The 14894-nt window shown below is 37.2% G+C and overlaps 1 protein-coding gene across 2 annotated transcripts in view; it reads right to left on the reverse strand.

The window, feature by feature from the left end:
* Positions 1-14894, reverse strand: part of CACNA1C (calcium voltage-gated channel subunit alpha1 C) — a 455730-nt gene that overhangs the window by 417915 nt on the left and 22921 nt on the right. The gene's annotated exons all lie outside the window — the stretch shown is intronic.

A 14894-nucleotide genomic window follows, 5' to 3' on the forward strand; every position in this document is an offset into this window, starting at 1 on the left:
GCATCCATCTTCAGAACAGAAATCACCTGAATAGGTTGTGCAGGAGAACATTTCCCTGCTTCCAAAAGGAGGAGTTACTGTCATGCTGTATGGAACAAATGGGGCTGGAAAGCAATGGGATGAAGGCAGACCAGAGTGTGCAAAAAAACTCTGCACTGAACTATTTTTATAACTTATTATTTGTAAGGATCTTTTAAGCAGTCTCAGTACTCCTAAAATGATGTAGGGTTTCCACTGGGCCTACTGCATAGGCTGTCTAATTGCAGTAGATTATGCTCACACTATTTTGGCAGTAATGCCTTCTACTCTAAAAGAAAAGGGTAAATTATTCAAAAGTGGAAAAGAAATGCATTTTATCCCAGAAATGGTACTAATGTTCACAATACAAATGCAATTCCTCCCAGGGCCAGCTCAGAGAAATGGTGCCAGAGTTCTGTATTACTTTGCTGAAAGCTATTTTTTCCCCACAGATTTTAGGTTTTGCACCTCTGCCAACAAACAGAGAAGGCTGCTCATAAGAATCTGAACTTTCTTGCACTGAAGACTATGGAATATTATTTTAAATAAATGACCATTCCAGCCTAAAGCAACAGCCTGAGAAGTCCTTGGCACACTAAAGAATCACTGTGCATGAACAACGTGATACTCTTAACAACTCCTGTCATTTCTGACAAGACTGCATTGTTGGTCCACACACAGTAAAATACCAGTGTTGGGTATTTGCTGGTATTGCACAACTACAATGTAATTTTTTTTTTAAATTAAATGTTCATGATAACAAATTTTTCTCATATTTCAGGACTGCTGTGTTAAGAATTGTTGTCCCAGTTATTTTTGATTCTTTTGAACTATGTATCATCTAAAGCTGCATCATCCTCCACACTTCTTATTTGTTAATGAAAAAAAAAAAACCTTTTTGAACCTATGAATACAGATTTATAAAAATGTTCTTTATTTGACTTTTCTTGGTCGCTTAATTTTAATTGAAATTAAAGCAATTGATAATCCTATCTAAAGCTATTCAAAGTGTGGTCAGGAAACTGCAGACATTTCAAAACTATCAGCTAGCCAGAGCACAGGAGACTTTCTCAACATGAAAAAGGTCTGGTATGGATGGGAAGCAGAAGACTGATGATCAGAATTTCCAGGTGATTTCATTTCTTAAAATCTGGAACAGTTACACGCACACAGGAATTTTTGAAATTTTATACAGTGAAAAGGATTGATTTTCAAAGTCAAGTTGGGGAATTTGGCTGTATTTTTCACATTCAAATTAAAAGAAGTGGTTAATTGACCTTGAAGTTTCAGTCATTAGCTTTTATATTTGCATTTAAATGTTGTCAAGCAACTACAAAAAGAAGGGAAATGATATTGAGGTAGTTGTATGGCCCACTAAAGCATATTAAGGCCTAGTCTTGGTAAATGATATAAAATGTTAGATCTAAAGGGAAAAAAAAAGGAAAGGATGAAATAATTGACTGCTGGGTAGGAAAGTATCTAGTTAGGAGAATAAATGGTCATTAGACACAGAAGAGAAGGAAGTAGATGAAATTGATGGTCTTCAAGGAGGTTTTGGTTTTCTAGATTGCAGAAGCTTCTAGAGAATAACCTAGATGTCCGAAAGTGTGATTTTATTCAAATCTCACTGGCTGTCCTAGCTGTCAGCTGTGCTCTGTGACTCAATGGGTGGTGGCAGAAGTGCTTTTTTTTTAATTCCAGCTGTAGAAATGGAAGCAGTCACCATTTATCCCTGTCTGATTACTATGCAGCATTGCATGAATCCATGCACAATTTTAAGATGTAACAGCAAACAACTGCTTGAACACTCCAAAAAAACAAAATAGGCATTTGTCCCAAGTTAAAACATAAATGCAGCTCTGCTTATCAGACTTGAAAAGAACTTTTAGCAGTTTTCATTATGCCATCATCATCATGGATACGTGGCCAGGAGGAAGGTTTAACACCTTTGCAGAATTTATTGTCTGGAAAAATTTGGTGTCTCTGCCGTAAAAGTTTAAGGGAAAGACCCAAACTTAACAAAAAGTGTTCCACTGTTTCTATTTTAAATAAGAAATAATTGAGTCTATCTAGATTGGTTATGTACTGACACAAAGAGATTTAAACTCAGCATTGTTTCATTAGCTTCTGCCAATTTAAAATAAAAAGAGAGAGAGAAAAGCAAAATTGCTGCTGTTAATACTAGTCAAAAATCGTCAGTTAAACAAGACATGGGCTTATAATGTCTACAAGGAGAAGTACAATGAACAATGAAATTTTAATCCAATCAGCCTACATTGGTGAAAATAATCATGCAAACTCTTGAGTGTATTTTAGATACTTGCTACAGCTTACACAACAAAAAATTGAGAGCTTACTACCGTTCTAATCTTCCATCATAGTTCTAGAAAATGCTCAAGAATATGGAGTTTGAAGTTTGTTCTTAACTAAGAACCGAACAGAATTTTGGATTTAGGGCAAGCACAAAAAGACAATTTTGGAAGGGAGGGATTCTTCAAAGAATAAATGTTTGCCAGTTGCTGAGGAAGACCTGACAGTGACTAGAAGAATTACATGATGCTGACATTTGGAAACCTCAGTGGACCTAATTAGCAAACAATGAAAACTACACAAAGTGAAAATAAAAAGGCAATGCAGAAAAGCATATTTAGCTAGGAAAACCAATTCCAAGTATAAAATTCATAAACTGAGTTCAAAAAAGAGAAACAAATTGATGTTGGGGTGGGCTGTAAGACCAAGTTCCTTCCTTGTCTTTTGGAACTTAAAGATTCAAAACTTTTAAATATGCTTTGTCAACACAGAAAATTATTGACAAACTCAAGGAAGCCAGCAATTTGGAGTCCTGACAGATTTTGGAGGATTTGCAATAATCACTAATGAGATAAAATAGTCTAAAAATACATCATCTTATGGATCAGCTGCAAGGAAGATGATTAGATTAATTTGTTAAAATACTCAGTTACCGTGATGTTGGCCTGATATACAATGTCAACATTTCATCCTCAACAATGACTCTTTCTCTGCTGAAGGGCTACACTGCATAAGTGTATCTGGTTATAATGCAATCGTTGTGGTATTCCTCTGGCTGTTTTCCCCCCAGTCATTTCTCTCCAAAATGAAGAAAAACACAACTCACCCTGCAATCAACCTCTCTTTCAACTGCAGCAGCTTTATTTTTTGTGATCTGAAAATCTGCCCCACAACTTGCAGTTCTCCTATTGCCTCCTGTTAAGATGGCTGGTAATTGTGTTTAGTTGAATAATGATTTTGTGGTCAATTCAAAAAGGGCACTAAGTTAGAAACAACTTCCATATGGAGCAATGCTTGATTTCAACCCCATTTTCCAGAGTTGTATGATTACAGACTATAGACAAATCAGAGTTATCTCAGCACCACCTAAACATTGTGTTTGATTTTTTTGCAAACTGCCCTTTAAAACAAAATTAGCTCCAATAGACTGCTCAAAAGAGCTCTCTTTCTTTCCAAAAAAATAATTGTCAAAACACCAAAGCAAATGCTACACAAACCCTAATTGAAATGGTTACATCATCAGTGTTAAAAATGTATATTTCATTAAGGTGCCATCTTGACTAATCCCTCTGCTAGGTCATCCTAAAAACTCATTTAGTGGGACTTTAAAATGTTACAGAAGTTTTGGAAGTGTGAAACAAAGTGTTTAGAGATGCTTTTTGCTGGAGACAAATTTAAAGTATCCTGAAAAGCTTCCTGAACGCTGTATAAATTCAATCTGCTTCTGTTGCACACATCTGGACTTGCACACAACAGTTATTCAAATAGCTTTAATTTAAAAATGGTTGTGTGGCTGTCACTGTGAACTCCAAGACTGCTGAAAATAATTCCAAATACTTGTAGCAATATGTAATGGGTTGCTGCCTGAATATGTGCTCTCCAAAGCTTCCTCAGCTGCAGTGGAACCTTGGTGGAACAGAAGCAGAAAAATAGGTGAAGTGGCAGACAGCAAAGTCAAGAGCATTATTCGATTTGAAGGATAATACAGTAAGGTAGTAGCTTTTGCATTGACATTATGTTCATTATGTTTGCAGTTTCTCAAAAAAATCTGAAGCTTTAGAAGATGACAAAAAAATGTTATACTGTTATTTAAACTACCACTCCAACACACAATCAGAACAATTTATTTATGTCTCCACTTTTAATTCTCCCATCTTTGCCTAAACATGCAGACAAGCAAAATAAAACAATAAACAACTTTAAAATCTTTACTCACTGGTTCCACATGTTCTGAAGGAATTATTTATATTTCCTTAACAGAAATGGTTAAGAGTTCAGTTATTTTATAAGGCCATCAGGGTGTACACTGGTTTATAAGAGTTGCATCCGCAGAACTCCAGGAGACCATGAATGACCAAGCTAAGCTCCTAACATTCACAAGAAGAGGAGAAGGAAGGAAAGAAGGAAAGAAAGCAAGAAAAAAAGAGAAAGAAGAGACAGTTTTATCTGAAAGTAATGTATCACCAGAAATAAGTTTTCCAGATCAGGTTTAATATCCTCTTTGATTTAGGGGAGAGTAAGAGAGAAATAGAGAAAGACCTATTCTGCTTGAACTTCAAATAGCAATAGTTTTACAGTGCTGGGAAAACAGGTAGGTTTCAGAACAGGTTACATCACTGCCTAAGACTGCTTCAACTGTTATTCATAACTTATCCTTTTTTAAAGCACAGTGGAATTTTTGCGTCTTTATTTGATATTTGCTTTACACAATGGGAAGAGAAACTAACAATTTTTAATAAGAATAAACAAAAACAAAAAAAAAACAAAATTAAAAGATAATGGAAAGCTCATGCCAATTACACATATAGCAAGCTCATGTAATTGCATCATTTCATTCTTTGACATTATCCTTCTTTCCTGTCCCCTTCTCCTCAGCTTTTTGCACTGTTTTCTTAAATCAGAAAAAAACCCAGGAGTTGTAAAGGACTGAGGTTTTGATCCTGATAAAATATAATGATACTTTTCATAGGTAATCTTTCATATTGGTAAAAACCGAATAAATGCCTGACCCAATGTTGCACAAGAACCAAACTGTAAAGAGAACAGAAGAAGCTCCACTTCCCAATTTGTTCCCCGACTGCCTTTTCAGATGTCCTCTACATCTCATTTATCTGTGTTTCTATTAGACAGTGTGAATTTTGTGACTTCAGAAGAAGACTGGATGAGTGAAAGCGAGATGAACTTTTCAGACCTGGCTCCTTAACAACTAAATCCCTGAAGAAGTCTCTATCCAGTTCCTCAGTTTCTTCTTCTAGACTTCCAGAGCAAAACAAAGCCATGCTCTTTACAAACAGGTGTGAGTGCTCATAAAACAAAACACAGCATGATCCAACTTGACATGAAAACTTTTTTTCACACTGTGAGCTGTCAGGCACTGGACCATCTTTCTTTAGTCTGAAGGTTTCTTCTCTTACATCAAAGGAACACAAAAGGCTTAAAATCTTACTCAGTTCCCTCTGTATCATTGCAATGCCAAAGGCTTGATCATTTTGTTACTCAGCTGAGTAACTGTTGGCCATCTTTCCTCTTCAGTCACAAAGATTGTCCTCTTCAGTCACAAAAAGTCTGACTTTTACAATTATTGTATCATCTGCTGCCATCTCCTGAAGAAACACAGCTTGAACTTTGGAGGAAGGCAGGGAAATGGAGATATCCACATTATGAGCTTTCTACTGGTCAGTGCTGCCTGTCAGTCCCAAAGGAAAAGCGTAGTCTGAAAGTTCCAGGCTGGTAGATTGTGAGAATGTAGAAAATAATAATATGGGACGTTTACATCCCTCTGATTCCATTTATTTCCCATTCAAATCCGTGGTGTTTGTGGCAATTGCTACTACACACAACAGGGGCTGCTGGTTCCACTGCAGCCTGGGTAAGGAACTCTTATCAGCATGAGCACAACAGCAGAGCAGAGAAAATACACAGAACACGGGCTGCACAAAGAGCACCTGATTTATTTAAGGCTGTTCTAACATGAACAGGCATAGACTTGTGCCCAAGGGATGGACTGACAGATTTCACGTTTTGAATATCTGTATTTAGCTCTACACTACTGTACTGCTGTTTTTGCAGCCCAGCGGATGTCTACAAGCAAAATACATCAATTAGTTGAAGAAGGAAGAAACTAGGGAGGAAATTCTGCTCTCCAAATAAAATAGGTTGACAGAAGAAGAATGCTACAGAGAGGGGGGGAAAAAAGCAAAAAAACGAGAAAGAAAAATGCACAACAAAACCTAAACAAACCCTGCTTGGCCCAGTGACCCAAAGATCTGCCAGTAGGATGATCCTGACCACAGCCTGAAATGACTCTATATCTATACTTACATAAATCTTCCTTTTTGTGCTGGTGTATCAGCTTCAGTTTACCAGAAATAGAACTACAAAAATAGATCTATAACCATATATAAACAATTTTTTCTTCCGCGCTCCTCCAGTTTTTAAAAATCATTTTAAAATCATACAGCTATTTTTAAACTAGATTTTTGCAGCTTAACTGGCCTAGCATATCAAAACAATGTAGTCATCAAGAGAGTTACAAAGATAGAGGAACAAGCACACTATGAAAGAATGGCAGATGGTATTATTGTCAAAATGGAAGTGAGGTGGTGGTCAAGTCTAATAATTCATTGAAAGCCACATCATGCCTGAACTTTCACACGTGAAGAACACAAGGTTTAAATGTCTTAATTAATTTTTTAAATATTCTACTGACGCTTAACAAGCAGAACCCACAGATGCTCCCCAGTGCAGGGGAAATCCACATGCTTTCCTGGGGAACTAAACATATGTATTTGCTAAGATCAAAACTGTTTCTAGAGAAGCTGTTGAATCTGACAAGATTTCACACAAGAATTATGCCGATGTAGGTCAATTGCCTTTACCAAATTACTCCCAACTTACATTATTACAAATGAGATCACGATGCCATTTAGTCGTCAATGGAAGTAAAATCTAACCCATAAAGATGCATCTGCACTTGAGTACTCAGCAGAATGGAAGTGATGAATCACACTCTTGCCCTAAGAGTGACACAAAGGAGCAATCAGCTTGTGCTGATGTTCTGGCACCAGTTAAGAACACACTCGTGACTCCCCGTGTTCTAAGTTCCTCAGTCCTTGAGATGAAGCTCCCATAGTTTGCAGCAGCATAAAATACAGTCACTGATGATATTCAGAGCACCTCACATCCAAAAAAAAATCTTCAGAGCACACAAAAAGTGTTTAAAAATAATTTTACTAGTCACAATTGACATTTGAGTTAAAGCTTCATTTTGAATTAACACTGCACCGTACTTTGGAATCGGAATTGGAAAATGCCATGTGGAATGATTTACTATTGTAAGAACTTGGTCAGAATATGAATATGAAAAGGTGCAGTGAGATGTGGAATGACCAGAAATTGTTGAGCTACCAGTTGTATGTTACAATTACAGAGGGGCTGCACAGCAGGCAGCACAGTGAAACCCAAACCATAGTTTGGTTAGCTCAGTACTTCTTCCAGGAGAATAATGGAATCTGCTGACCAGCTTTACTACATCTGCTGTTATCCTAATTTCTTCTTGAAGTCCCATTGGATTAGTAAGTACAACTGAACAACTGATTTTGCAAGAGCTCAATTGCTGGCACTATGGCAAGCAGGACAACAAAAAGCTGGGCTAGGAAATTAAAAGGTGAGTAGGTGGCTGCCTTGCAGTATTTCTGGATGTTAACATTCTCCTCTCTGTCCATAACTACCTCGGAGAATAAATGTTTAATGGACCTCACAGAAAAGTAGCTTCAACTCTGTAGCTTAAGAGTTCTGTGGCTTTTTAAAAGAAAAAATTTAAGCTCCACACCAGCTTCCACCTACTTTTTGTCTTCTTAATAGATCAAATAAGACACTTCGAAGTGTTAGGCCTTTCAAAGACAAAATGAATGGTAGACCATGGGGGCCAAGAGTAAGGGGTAAAAGGTAAATCAGAATTGGACTCCCAATTAATTTGCTGTTTCCTGACAGCCATGAGTAAGGAAAGCTACACAACTAAGGCCATCTTTTCCAAGTTGGTGGAGCCAGATAGTGTGATGTGATGGAGTTAGTTTGAACCTTCTCTTGACTAATCAAGAGTGCTGCTTCACTCTGGTTTGGGGAAGAGGGCTGCAAAGCCAAGATCTGTCATTCTAAGGAAAGGTGAAGAAAGAATTTCTCCCTGTTCAGACAGGATTTGGTTTTTATAGTCAGTAGCCAAAGTTCTAGGCAGACTTTTATCTTCAAAATTTTATTTAACAGAGTTGTCACAGTATTGTGAATACCTGTCTTCAAAATCCATTCCAATTTTCATTTTTTATTTGGAGTTGTGTATCATTCTCTTCCCCCTAAACTATGATCTTAGATAATATTTGAAAAGTCAAAGCAGTAACTCACAAGTCATTTCTTTTACTCCCTGACACAATTTAGCACTTTACAAAGAATGTGCAAGAGTTCCTTTCATTGAGCTGAAAAAACACCACAGTGTGTTACACCCTTTTCCTGTGCTTCAGAAGAGAAATTTAGGATATTTCTTTACTCTTTCAATCCCATCAGTGTAGGATTTCTTAAAAAAGGAAGCACTTCCAAACAACCCATATTTGGATACAATCTTGATACTGGAGCATTAACAATTGCTACCACCTTCAAATCACTTGGGCCAATCCTACAGGATTTACGTTCATTCAGGTAAAATGTTAGTCAACCTAAATAGTGACCTCAGATCAATAAGAACTTAATGATTTCACAGACTGTTGCTTTTCATTTTTAATAAAGATGGATTTTTCAAGTCCACATAAGTTTCCTTCACAGGCAATCAAGGTAACTTTTGATCCTAAATAATCCAGTTTTTAATTGTAATCTACTTCTAGAACACACTTTCATCTTAATATATTTTACTTTTTTGGTGATGGAATCCCCATCTATCTTCCCTTAGTAAGCAAAATGATTTTTCTAATACCATTTGCTTTTGTTTTAATTTGAGAGATCTCATCTCTATGGCTTGTGTTCTGATATTTGGTACATTCTCTTCTTTAACAAACAGTAATTCAACTTTGCATTCTATAACTATAAAGAATACACAATTTTTTAAAAATAGTTTTCTTTATAATATTTAGTAACACAAAAACCACTCCAAAACCTAGACTGCAAGAAAATATTTTCAGCTAAATTACATTATAAATTTCATGCAATTTCTATTAACAATATGAACTAAAATCTGGTTTGGCTTTTCATACTGAAGTGGTACATCTGATCTTCTCAGGCACAAATGCTATTTTTAAATAAAAAACTGCTTCTATAAATACTCAGCTTTAAACACCCATAATTCAGTTTCTCTTTTTTTTTTTTTTTTTTTTTTTTTTACATCTAGAATTGCAGCAGGGCCTTGGAGAGGTTAAACAACTACAAAAAAACCCTAACATCCTCTTAATGACTGCTAGTAGCACTTCCCCATGTTCAAAGCAGACTGTCCGTAATTCAGAGGACAAGACAAGGTCACTAACAAACATCAGTGAACTGTGTCTGCTTTTGCAACTTCCACATAAAAATAGTGCATCCCTAGGAACACAAAACAGACATAATAGACTGGTTCACATCAGAACACACACTAACACAAGAAGCTAATCATCTTTTGATTGCAAGAGGCTCTGGCTCAATTATTTTGCAACACTAGCGGCAGTCTCCTTTGTGTAGGGTTAAAAGAAAGGAAAAAAGTTGCTTGGTGGCTTTAAGCAACCAGAACTAATGCCAGGATCAAATTAAGCTCTTTGTAGACATAACTAAAAGGCTGCATTTGGCCTGCTACCATCTACACATTTGGCAGAGCTGGACCCAAAAAACTACAGTGCTCATCATGAAGACATCACCAGCTGAATTATCCTCTCCCACCAGAAAACACACGTGCAGTAGGGTGGGAATGAAGCTGTTTTCCACCACTTTATTTCTCCTGAATGTAAAAAGTGATTCCAAGAGGGATCAAGGTACCACTTACCTGCAGCTGTGTGTACCACAGAATATCCAAAAAAGCAAAAGCACACTGCACTGCCCTTTCTACATAACCTCCCTTCAGCTCTGAACAGGGAATACACTCACCAAGTGACCTGAGCCATGTGCTCCCCCATAAAGTGCGGGGGAAAGCCACGTGGCCACCATGAACTCAATGGGTAAAATGTCAGCCTGTGAGAGGCCAACACGTGGAAGTTACTACAAGTGGTACAGAAAGAAGGTGGCCCTGAATAATTGACTCACATAATAACAAAATATCCAGGAAAAGAGTTCTGTCATCCTGAATACCTGAGTGACAATGACTACTGAATCCTCAGGGAAATATTAATGACCTCTGAAATACTCAAAACCTTTGTTATCGGACACTTGCTGTCATTGAGTTCCAAAGGATAAGCCAGAGTACACCTTAAAATACACTATATTTAAATAAGAAATTTACCAGCTGTCTCAGCTTCCCAACCCACCCCATCCTTCCCCTTCTCAAAAAATAAGAAAAAAACATGCAACGTATTTTACTTTTGTTTCTCCCATACTTTATACTGTTTAAAGTATTGATTTATTGCATCTTCTGCATATTTACCTTGTGGTTTTTTATTCTTATCCCTTCTTAGCTTTCTGGGTTCAGATCAGATTTAAAGTACCAGAAAGAGAGAAAGACAATTTCTTCAGTTTCTTTGGTTTCAAGACATATTTTGATTAAGCCAAACTGTCACGTCTTCTGCCCTTTACTTCCCACCACTACACAGAGTTAGTAAGGATGGTTTTACTGACATCTCCCCATCTTTTCCTTCCTGTGGCACCATGGAAGCTGGTGTGCTCCCAGTTAAGGGTGGAAAGAGTAGATTTGTAAGTGCAGAGTAATTTATTATTGGAGCTTACAGAAAAAGGAACACACACTTGACATGCCCTTGCTAAATTCTGCATGAGGGAAACAACGTCACTTACATACAGCACTGTCAATATTTTGACTGGCAAACTTGCTAAATACTGGAAATATTTCTGAAATAATAATTCTCATTATTTTTTTGCCAGCAGGAAGTTGTCCATACGTGATATATTAGGTATCTTCAGAGGTATTTCATTAAAATGGGCACACCTGTGAATGTAAAGAGGGTAATAATCTCACCAAGCTACATAAGTGTATTAGAAGCAGAAGGTAAAAATTATTGTAAATGCAGAATGACACTGGTCATTGCAACAAGAATCCAAAGCAAAATGTAAACAAACAGTATCAGTAGGGATTTAAAAAAAATATTCCTAAAAGCTACAGGCTGACAGATAAAACACATTAAAATTTTTCCTCTTGAAATTTTTTTTCCTGCATGTCCATTTAACTTAAAGTCAACAGACTCTCTTTAAAGAAAAGGCACCAAGAGAGTCCTCTATAAGAAACTATCCATAATTATTTCCAAATTAATCTTTGCCTTGAGAAGCATTTTTCTAGACCAGATATCACAGGGTTTGCCCTAGCCAGACCAAAATGATGGAAGTGAATATCTAAACTACTTGATTCACTTACCAGACACCTGGGCAGGACATGCCCAGGCATTACCTGGGAATATCAAGGGTAAAAAAATACATAAATTATTGCCACTAAGCAAGTTTTTTGTGACTGCATGAACAGTAACAGACCTAAAAGTTACTGAAGTCACAGGGCCATACTGACCTCAGACATCCTAAACAAAAATGGAACTACTAAGGATTCCCAAAATCTGCAGTTTCAATGGTTACCAGGAAGGACTTGGTAAATTATTTCATCTCTAACCTCAAACATGTCTTCACTTATTCACACTGACCAAATGCAGCCTTTCCCACCCTACTTTTATTTTAAAATAAGATGAATATAGTATTTCTGCATCTCACTGAGGTATTTGTGAAGTTGTTTGAAACCTTGTAATGAAAGAATTGAAAAGCCACATGAACTACAGCGTTACTAAATGGTACCCTGTCATTTGATTTTCATTTAAAAATAACCCCTCTTTAGCACAACATAAGTACAAGGCAGCACTACTACAAGACATTCTTTTCAGTTTTCGATAACGAAGTTTTAGCTGCTTGGATTGAAATTTCTCAGGGTGGAGGTTGAATTTATTCTGCAAATTTCTGGAGGAAAAAAACTCAGTCATTTTTAAAAGAAGTGCTTTATCCTACAATATTAAAAAATTCACACACTAGAAATTCCCAATGAAAATGGGTAATAAATGCTTCAGAGCCAGGACTTGCAATCTGACAAGCAACGTTGCCCAGATTTCAAGGCCTTCTGTCATGTACATGATTTGAATCTTGTTGAGTTAAAGTTCCATAAAAGAATTGTGACTTCCATATGCTCAGTATGGAAAAAGAACAAGCTATAGGGCCAGAACCACTCCAGAACACAAGAGGCACTGAACCTAAAACTAACTGGGACTTCACCCCTGGATCTCTACACTCTCCAGCAGGTGTAGCCTCTGTTTACTCCTCAGGGCTGACATGATCACCTACACTTGTTATCAGTTTCTCCTGTTTTCCAAATGGTAAAATAAGGAATATGAATTCTAATAGACTGTGCAGTAAAGCCATTTTGTGTATTCAAATTTGGGGGTGGCTGAAAGAGTGTCTTTCAGGAGGTGCATACCAAGAAAGTGATATCCAAAAGACTGTGTGAATGATACAAGAATTAAGCCTCTGTGAGTAACACCATCACTCTGTTTCCATGGAATTATAATATTTACATTATGTTCAAGTACTACTTCCAGACAGAACCCCTGGAATACCTTATTTCTGTAATATTGATTTCTCTTCTCTACTTTTGGAACTAAAAGACCGTGTAAAGAGGTTGGATTTGCACTGAAACCCCTTCCCCTGGAAAAAAGGCATATCTCTATGGTGAACCACTCTGGTATCACTGTAACCCCCAGCAGGAGTCAAGAGTCCTTGCTGATGAACAGTAGAAAAGAGCAGGCTGAACATAGTTTTCCAAACTATGATGCCATGGCCATTTGGAGACAGTCACCCTGTCACTTGGTACTCCAAATCAAGCTGGAATCCTCCTTCATAGGCAAGAACTTGTTGATGGTTCCATGAAGGGTGACGAAGGAAAATTAATTCTCCATCAGAGTGGGACAAAGGCTGTTCTTGCATTTACTTCTCTAACAAAATGCCTTGATGCCAAATTCAAAAAAAGTTGAAAAAAAAGTTAGGAATTTGGGCCTTGGAAGACAGAACTCAACTTTTACAATCATCCTCAAACTGTGATTTTTCAGCTGCAGATTATCAGCCGTTCCTCTGGGACACTAAATACCTCTATGAGCCCAGACTTTCAATGACCTAATTATTCTGTCTTATTTTTCAGTAATCTGTTGTTTTCCTTGTCCTTTGGTAGGATAAGGAAATGTCCTACTTTTTGACAGTGTCCTCATGAATGCTGTATCCTCAAAAAGGGGAGGAAAAAAAAAAAAAACCCAACCACGTGGAGAACTTCCAATCATGAACCTGTGCCTATTGATGGTAAGAGCACAGAGAATGCTCTTCCCATTTTATAACCTGTTGCACTTTCATGTTTGTAATATTACAAGGAGTATTTTTTTTAATTAGAAGGGGTTTTTTTATGAAGCTTTATACCAGTTGAAACATGCAATAGCTTGTATTATATCACATCCCTATTTAATCTCTGAGGATGTAACATATAGGTGTCTAGATGACTCATTTTCCCATATGACAGCTTTCTGATGCCTTGGACAGTCATAAACTTCTGTTTTCAAATCATACAAAACATTTCCTCCCCTCATTTGCTTCCCTTTGCTTTGTTTAGAATGATTCACTGAAACAAAATTATTATTTTCATAAGGCATTCATTTTTTCTCATACAAGACATGAAATAATGCATTAAATTCAAATATATGCATAAGAATTGGATGTGACCTGAAAACCCTTTTCTAACCTAATTTAACAAAGGTTACTAACTGCTCTGTCCATGTGTATGAGGACATTCTAAAATCCTAACAGTGTGCTGGGCCTGCATTCCAAAAAGTGATCTTGGTGACTCCTTCTAATCCCTTTCCCTGGAATAACGCTCTCTGATACACAGCTCAAAAGTCCATGTATCAGAGACTGGGCAGCAATTGACTCTCAACAGTACAGTCAGTTCACTTCCCCAGAACAAACAGCAATACCTGCTCCTATTAGCCTTTTTACTCTCCTGAGAATCTTTATGTAATGTTGCATTAGTAGCCTTTACTAAATTAGAAAACCAAAAGGGAAGATAAATCAATATGAATGTACGTTCGCTGATATTGATTTTTCCTCTCATAGTCAGCATGGGAATATTGTGGCTCCTATTAATACAAGGAGTGGAAGAGCTTTAAACTGTTCTGTTTGGATAATTACCCAGTAGTTGGAGAAACTTATTCAAACTTCTTTAGCTTGTAATTTTGAACTAGACACTTCATGAAATCAATTCTTTCTCATGAATAATCATATTAATATGTTGATGACAATTTCTTGATGTGGCTTATCAAGATGACTAGGAGAGGCAGTCAGCCTGGTATTCATGAACAAAGGATGAGGGGCTAGAAGACGTGAAAGTCAAGGGCAACAAGACTGCAACAAACACAGCATTCTGCAGTTCAACATCTTGGAAGAAACTGAGCAAGAAAAATATTGGAGTCACTTTGGAATTCAGACTATATTTCAGATTGTTTAGGAATGGGCTGTGGGGGATCCCACAGAACGCTGCCCTGCAGGGCTAAGTGACCCAGGACATGTGGCTGGTCCTCATGGACCCTCTTTTGAGTGCACAGGAACAGGTCAGTCTGCCAGCAGGAGGGAAGCCAGCGTGACAAGAAGGCAGCACAGAAGAACAG

Source organism: Vidua macroura, chromosome 5, assembly GCF_024509145.1.
Source record: "Vidua macroura isolate BioBank_ID:100142 chromosome 5, ASM2450914v1, whole genome shotgun sequence".
Taxonomy (NCBI): domain Eukaryota; kingdom Metazoa; phylum Chordata; class Aves; order Passeriformes; family Viduidae; genus Vidua; species Vidua macroura.